Source organism: Pygoscelis adeliae, unplaced genomic scaffold (assembly GCF_000699105.1).
Source record: "Pygoscelis adeliae isolate BGI_AS28 unplaced genomic scaffold, ASM69910v1 Scaffold34, whole genome shotgun sequence".
NCBI lineage: Eukaryota > Metazoa > Chordata > Aves > Sphenisciformes > Spheniscidae > Pygoscelis > Pygoscelis adeliae.
In genome coordinates this window covers 912,982-920,730 of record NW_008824658.1, presented here as the reverse complement: position 1 = coordinate 920,730, position 7,749 = coordinate 912,982, and the positions used below count along the sequence as shown (strand labels likewise).

General features: G+C 44.3%; 1 protein-coding gene across 5 annotated transcripts in view; it reads left to right on the top strand.

The window, feature by feature from the left end:
- GRIA1 (glutamate receptor, ionotropic, AMPA 1) overlaps window positions 1-7,749 on the top strand; it is a 132,474-nt gene that overhangs the window by 78,167 nt on the left and 46,558 nt on the right. The window lies entirely within an intron of this gene.

The following is a 7,749-nucleotide window of genomic DNA, read 5'->3' as shown; positions in this document are numbered from 1 at the left end:
CCCCCCTTCCTTTTTGGAACACAAAGAGTTTTGGCAACTTTAAGAAGTGTTTGGTTTTGTGAGTCTTCTTTTTCTAAGCTTTGTTCTCAGCCTTTGAGAGCATCAGTCTACCAACCACAAAGGAAAAAAAATACAGTCAATACTATCAGAGGAGCAAGCTTAGAAACTTCTGGGATTCCTTTCTTTTGGTGTTACAGACTTTTTCCCCATAACCTTGGCTTCATTTATCTGTTTGTCCTATGCCAGGGATGTAGGCTGACTACTGCCAGTAGTGGGAGAACATCAGCTCTCTTGGGCAGAGGAAAATCTTTGTCTTAAAATAGGTGACATTTGTGTGACCTGTCTTTAAAAGAAAAGTGTGAAGGACAGCTGCCACATACAGTGTTTTAGCCTTTTTTTCTTTCCTGGCACATTAGTCCAGGTTGCTCTTTTAGCAAATGCTCTCGTTTGAAGTTGAATAGGTAAGTGTATGAGATTGCTGATGCTAGGGGTAGCAGGGAAGAGTAAAGATAAAAACAGAGTTGATTAGCAGAGGTAAGCATTTCTTCTTGTGCCATTTCATATCAGCATGTGTCAGTGCTGATATGGGCAGAGTTTCACTTTGCAAGCAGTTGTGGTGGCTTTGGAGGTTACCAGCACAGCAGCTTTGTCAGCAGAGTGGCTTGTGCAGGAGTCGGGCAAAATCTACTGGTTTGATTCAGTTCACCTGATGTTTAAATGGGCCTCTAATTTTTTCCCCACAAAAATGGAAGGGAGAACTTCTGCACCACCAGGGCTTAGGCACGGTGACCTGAGACCAACCAGTTGGGGCAGACAGTGAAGAAGGGATACCCTCCCAAATTGGCTGTCGAAAAGGACGTCCACATCCCTGGGGAGCAAAGTTCTCCCCGCACAGGCAGAGATCAGCTCCCCTAAAGCAATGCAGCATGTGTACCTCCTGCAGCATGTGCTGTGGCTGCGTGGGGAGGGTCTGCTGTGCCCGTGCTGGGTACGAGCCTAGTGCAAGGAGCTGTACCTGCCACACCACAAGTGTGATGTGTAGCACTGGCCGTGTGTCAATGACTCCACTGCCTGCACTGAGCCCCTGATTCAGGTTGCCTGGAGCTAAAATGTTGCGGTTCTCAGTCTCCCATCAGCTTGAAAGCTGCCATGTTTATTTTAATCACCCTCCGTTCTTAACGCTGTCTCCTGCTCCCTGAAGTATTGCTGACAAGCAAGGTCTGCAATACTCAGGTTTGCATCACTAGCTGGTTGGAAACTCTGTTTTGTGGGAGTTTCCAAAAGGATGTGTACAGCATCGGCTTCCTGCCCTGGTAAGATCTCAAGATGCCTGGTCTTGCAAAAATTATATTCCTATGTTGAAAAGAGATGTCCTAAGTTATTTTTAGGTTTCTAAAATTATGCCGGTTAGACCTTTCCTCTTTCTGAGAGGTTGGTGCAGGTAGACTCAGGAGAAAACTTGGTTTTTCAGGCAGAGGAAGACAGTATAATATATCAGTGAAATTTCTGAGGTCTGCATTTCACTTCCAAACAGCTTTTCTGTCCTGATTCAAAGATTATCAAGCAGAAGAAATCCTTATAAAATTATCTCATCTGAATTACTGATAGTAAAAGACACAGCAGTGCCCTGAATTAATTTTTGCTTGAATTAGAGCATCTCATGTAAAAGAAAATAATCTAGTTTTGTTACAAAAATTGCCCACACAGGTGAATATGAACTGCAACCTTGGCAGGATTTTTGCAGTAGCTAATAAGGGCTCAAAAGCATGAGTGACTTACTGTGGCTTAAAAAAAAATCACTGAGCATCAGGTGAGTAATTGACAGATTATATTACAGCCATTGAAAGGAAAAATGTGTTTGCTTAAATCTCAGCAAAAGGGTGTTAAACTAACAGGTTTCCTCAGCCATTTGCAGTCTCCAAATCCATTACTCTGGCTCCACTGGCAAGGGGTGACGTGTAAATCCGTAGTATCTTCCTCATGGTGACTTCATCGGTGCTTTTTTCTAGTCGAAACTTGCCTAGCTTCAGCTTCCTCCATCAGATTTATGTTTCTGTTTGCTAGACCAAATATTCCATTACTGATGTTTTGGTCCTTGTAAACTGTGATCAGGTCATCCCTTAATCATATCTTTGATTGAAGTCCTGGCATCTGTCACCACACAACACGTTTCCCAAACCTTTAAATCAGTTTCTCCTCTGAAAGCTCTCTAAAGCACAAACATCCACCTAGAGCATCTGTCCCTTTGTCCAGACTGAGCTTTCCGACAAGATGCGTATGATCGTTTATATCCAGAATGTGCTGCAGCAGTAGGATAGGGCTGATGCAAATAATGTCACAAAGAAAATCTTATACCTGTAGAGCTGTACCAAAAAAAAGTTACTGGTTATCTCCAGCCCTATGTGCTTGAAGTCTGGATCCTCACCTGACTTGGTTTGCTTTGCATCGATAGACCAGGAATAAACAGACTCATCAAACTGCAGGACTGGCACCCTGTCTGAAGGTGCTCCCTCTTCCCATCTTTCTTTTCCCTTTCTTCTTCACTTACTTCTGTGTTACAGTGAGGACTCGCATGTTTTGCTGCCACAATGAAATTTGACATATTAATAATTCTGCAGAAGAGAAGGCGGCCTGTCCTGTTGAAAGGCATACCGGAATGAGATTTGAGCAGATGGGCTCTTTTTTGACGTACCCTCCTTATTGATACAAAGTGATGGGAGTGAGGAATGATGCTTCACTGGAGAAGTCAAGCTTGAAGATAATTTGGTATATTAGGGATGCTCCGTCTGGAAACACTCAACTTCTTGCTCCCTGCAGAAAGACACCGGCTTGCTCTGAAATGACAGGAGCCACTTTGCATTCACTTAGCTGATCTACAGCCATTCAGAAGCAATTGTTTTGCTTTGCAAAGTTTCTTATAATCATAAAGTCTGCTAGCAGGAAGCAGTCTAGCATTGCAAGCCATACATGGATAACATCTAAAGAGAGCTGGGCCAGTTTCCCAATGGTGCCACAGAAACCTGTGGCACCCACCCAAGCTCCAGGGTGAATTGCTTAAATGCTTTTTGCTTAAAAAAGAATACATCTAAAGAGAGCTGGGCCAGTTTCCCAATGGTGCCACAGAAAAAAATAGACTCCAGTCTCTTCATCCCAGGCAGAAAGGGACTAAAAAATCTAACGCTCATTCTTGGGGCAAGGGGACTGTGTTAGGTTCAGCCAACAAGACTTCTCCAGGTAATTCAAGAGAAAGGGGCATTTTCCATCTCCTCATTCAGAGATGAGCTTTGCCAGTCTCAGGGGGAGATCTGGAGGGCTCAGAAGATGCAGAGGGAGGAGAGAAAACAACAGTGTTTCATGGAAATGTGGCAGTCTTCAAGGAGACTCTGTAATGTCCTTTCTCTCAGGAAAAACCAAGACAGAGCAAAGGCATGGAGATTTTAAGCTGTGCTGTGGCTGGGCTGCGAGGAGGTTTATGAGATGATCAGCTGCAGCCTGCCCAGATCTCAGCCCTCACTGCCTGTTGCCGCAGCTTCAAAGGCACGATTATACTGCAGAAGGTACCCTGCAGGGAAAGTGCCAGCAATTAATACCAATTTAGTGAAATACAGAGAGAATTTGAAGGCTTGGGGCAGTGACCAGCTGCCTGTTGATGTCCGGGTATGGAGGGGAGGCTGCTGCTGTCTGCGGCATTCCCGCAGGCTGGGATGATGTCCCAGAAGGAGCAATGCCGCCTGGTGTCATCAGTGTGGGGAGAGGAGGCAGAGGTTTAGGATGGTGAGGCAGTGAAATATGAGGGTGAAAGGAGACATGCAGGGAACTAGGTGGTGCTGGCAGATTTGAGGAGGGTCATGCACAAAGGAATGAGGCTTTCCCTATGCCGTCTGATGGCCGTCTGTACCGCCCACACAATGTCTTGGCTCCTCACGGTGTTCAGGGTATAAATAAGGAGCTGGCTCATTTCTAGGGGACGTTCTTTTCAAGGCAGATCCTTCGTAGACCAGTTAATCAAGGTGGATTCATAAGGCCCATTTCAAGTCATCAGTCTTCCTGCATTATGCATTTCCTTTGATGATTGAGCCCACAAGGAGTGGAGAGGAATATAAATGCGTGACTTGCTGACACCTCTCCCAGCAACCAAGACAGCAAATGGGACAGTAAAACAACCTTTGGCTGAAAAATATTTTCAGTTTAAGAACAGCATAAAGAACAGATGCAGCAAGGAAAACACAATGGGGAAAAAACCCTTGCCAGTACTGTTCTGTTTTCTATTTGAAGGCAAGAAGGTCTGTAACAGCTGCCCATATTATTTACTAGCAGCAGGACTTCTGCATGTAATCACTTTGTGAGGTTCATTAATGCGGAGAGAACAGTCCATGATATGGGCTAAAGAGCAAGTTTCCTCCTTTGAACTGAGCCTGGCTGTTGCTGGAACTGTGTGTTGCAGATGCTGTGAGTCAGAGCAGCCGTGGAGGAGGGAGACTGGCTCAGCCCATCAGCGTGGATGGGTCCATTTCCGTGGTTTATTGTCAGCCTGCTAATTCAATGGTGTTCAGAGAAAGCCAGGCATTTTCCAGGCATACGCAAGGCGGGAGGCCGTATTCTCTGGTTTGCTGAGATGATTTTGCAAAGTGAATTTAAATCAAAGGGACAGCTAATCCTGCTGTAGGACAGGGGGTGGGCTGGCTGATGCAGTGTCCCTTACAGCCCGGTTTTGATGGTTCCCAGGCAGAACTGCACCTGCAGAAGTGTTATCTCCCCCAGAGTACCTACGTCCTAGGCACTGACCCTACCTGGGGCTCTGGGGAGCTCTGTGTTGCCTCTGGGTCCCGCTATGCCTGCTTTGCCAGGGGTGCTGGCACAGTGCCTGGACTGGAGCATGAGTTCCTGTATTCCTCCTCTTCCTCCCTGGGGGACTGGCAGTGCTGCGTAGGGAGGTGAAGCCAGATACCTGCATGTCCAACAGATACATCCCAAATGGTTCAAATCTAAAGAGCCTGAAGAAGGTCACATACCACCAAATTCCAGGGGCTCAGCTCGTTTCCCTGAACAGCCCACTGTGCTCCAGACGTGGCTGCAAAGCAAGTTTTTTCCAGTGTTCATCGGCAAATTTTCGAAATGGTTTCAAAACCGTTTGACCACTCCATGGGATGATAGACGTCAGTGCTTGTAGGGACTATAGAGGTCCCATGGAGTACATTGTTCCAGCACTGTTCACTTCTTGCTGTACTTGATTGGATGGCAAAGGGAAGCATGTCTGTGCTGGTTCTTTCCCAAACTGGCTGATACTAAACATATTGCTGCAAAAGCACGTCTGCTGCCCCTCAGTAGTGGGTTGCAATCTTTCCTTAGTCATTTTTTTTTTTTTAATTATTTTCTGTTTTCCAAATCTGGCCAATTGAAAATGAAATAAAAGGTCCCTTTTTTGCAACATGTGGCTATAGTTAGTACAAGGTGACAGATGATAGATGACTTCTTCACTTGCAAATATTCTAATTCTCCTGTTCTCCTGTTTCCTACAAGCACTGACTGATATGCCAGAAAGACAGATAAGCATATTTAATTCCTGATGCCACGTTGTCAATAGAAGCATTTTCAAGAGACAGTTTGCATAACATTTGATATATTCTTTTTTATATGTTAACCAGCAAGAATTCACCTCCTCTGGGAATTATTTTCTAAAATACCTGACCTCTGGTATTCCCAGTTCATTGGCTGTCATGTCACCCAGACCTGCTCTGAGCAGATTGCAGTGGTGCAGTGATTAAAATGCCTTTGTAATAAGGACCGTTCCTGTACTGACCTTGTACTGGGGCATGTGGAGGAGGGATAACAGGTGAAAACAATTATTTCAGCAGTTGATAAATAACAAATGCAAAGACATATTCAGGGTTAATGATGCCCTCTGTGGTCCCAACTGCCTTAAACAGTTGGAAAATCTTCAGAGGTCTCCATACTTTTTAAAGAACCTGAATTGTGTCAAAAATCAGTGGGGAAAAATTAATACAATCTTCAGGAAGAAATAATTCCTTTTGTCTATTCAGGTTATTTTAAAATTTTATGTAAGATGAATCCCAATGAATATTGTTGAATACTTGCCTCAGTTTCGGAACGGTTTGGGGAAAACAGTGAAAGTGTTTTCAACCGCTGTTGTCTCCTCACTGGTGTCATAATTTTTTTTTTACTTTTCCTATTTAAATCTGCTTGTTGAGGGGGCTAAAGACACCAGACATCTTACTCATACTCTGTTGTGAATTTGGACTTTTCTTCTTGCCTTTGTAGGCCTTCCAAGGAGGAGCTGGTGGCACAAACTTCAACTTGCTGTGTGGTAGTTTCTTTTGACAGATCTTTTTCCCCTGAGTACCTCCCAGGAGCAAAATGTCAGTGTAATTTGGTCCTAGCCATGAATAACCAGTTGGCAACCTGTGAAGTCCCTTTTACTGAACCTTAGGAGCTCTGTGTGTCAAAAAATGCTTGGCCTGAAATGCATTAAGATGTCAGGGACAATTATCCTGCTGCATTTCCTATTCATTAATCACAGCTCTGGCTTTCTGAAACCCCTACGCTAGCAATTACAAACAAGATTGATGTGGGTTTAACCAGCATTCTGAGGAATACATACACACAAAATATCACTTTTTTTTTAAACCTAAATCACTGCACTTTGAAGCAAAACAAATCATCTATTTAGAGCATCTGTACACCTATATCCAATCCTCAGCCTTCTAAGTGGATGCCAAATTGCTCACAAAAAGCCAGAAGAAAAAGAGTGAAAGACTTTAAAGACGTTTTTGAATCACTTATGACTCCCTTAGTCTGATGCTGATGTCAGAGAGCAATTTAGTCTTTTCCTTGCAAGCTGTCTGTTCCCAAAACAGGTTTCCATCTAATGCTTGATCCTGACCTTGGAAGTTAATAAGCTAATTAGCTCCTCCAGCCTATGCACAGAGAGCACCATTTTGGGAACCTGACTGGTGTCTTGTGGGAATAATGTGACTTGGGTTTTTTAACTCACACCATCATTATATGTTTGAGACCAAGCAGGGGAGAGAAACCCAGTTGTAGGCTGAGAAGGTGCCTGCAGAGAACATGCACCAGCAGCGTGTGGTGGAAGGCAGAGGGAAGGCAGAGCTCAAACAAGCTCTTGTATTGCTCAAGGGATTGCACTGTGCATAGTCCCCTCGTTCATTTTCCCTTGCGTTATGGTTGCTAATGGTGCTAGGGAAAATAATTGGCTGCATCTCTTGTGCTTGTATTCCAAAAGAGAAAGCACCAAACTTCAGCCTGTCCCACGCACAGCAGCCCAAGCAGGAGGGCAGAGGCTCTGTTCAAGCACCTGCTTTGTGCAAGGAAACACAGCAAACAGTTTTGCGTAACAGCAGTGCTGAAGAGATAGGATCAAAGCTATGAGAGCAAAACATGACCTCTTTTCCATTTCTTGCAGTGCATCTTTAATTATTTTTTGCCTCTGATTCAACGGGAGTGACTAATTCTACAATGCCACCCCGATACACATGTGTATTTGCGCACTTGTGCTCATCACATGCACTGGGCAAGAGGTAGGGAAGAACAATAAGGAAATGAAAGAAATGTTTCATTAGTAATCTGAAGTCCAAAAAAGTACCCTTTTTTCTCCCAAATTAGTAAATCCTATAACCTGTCTTTTCTAACAAACAGGCTCCTTTGGCAGGCTGACTGACCACTTACTTCTTGATCTGCTGAAAGTTCATTGTTGAAGATTTGTTTTTCCCT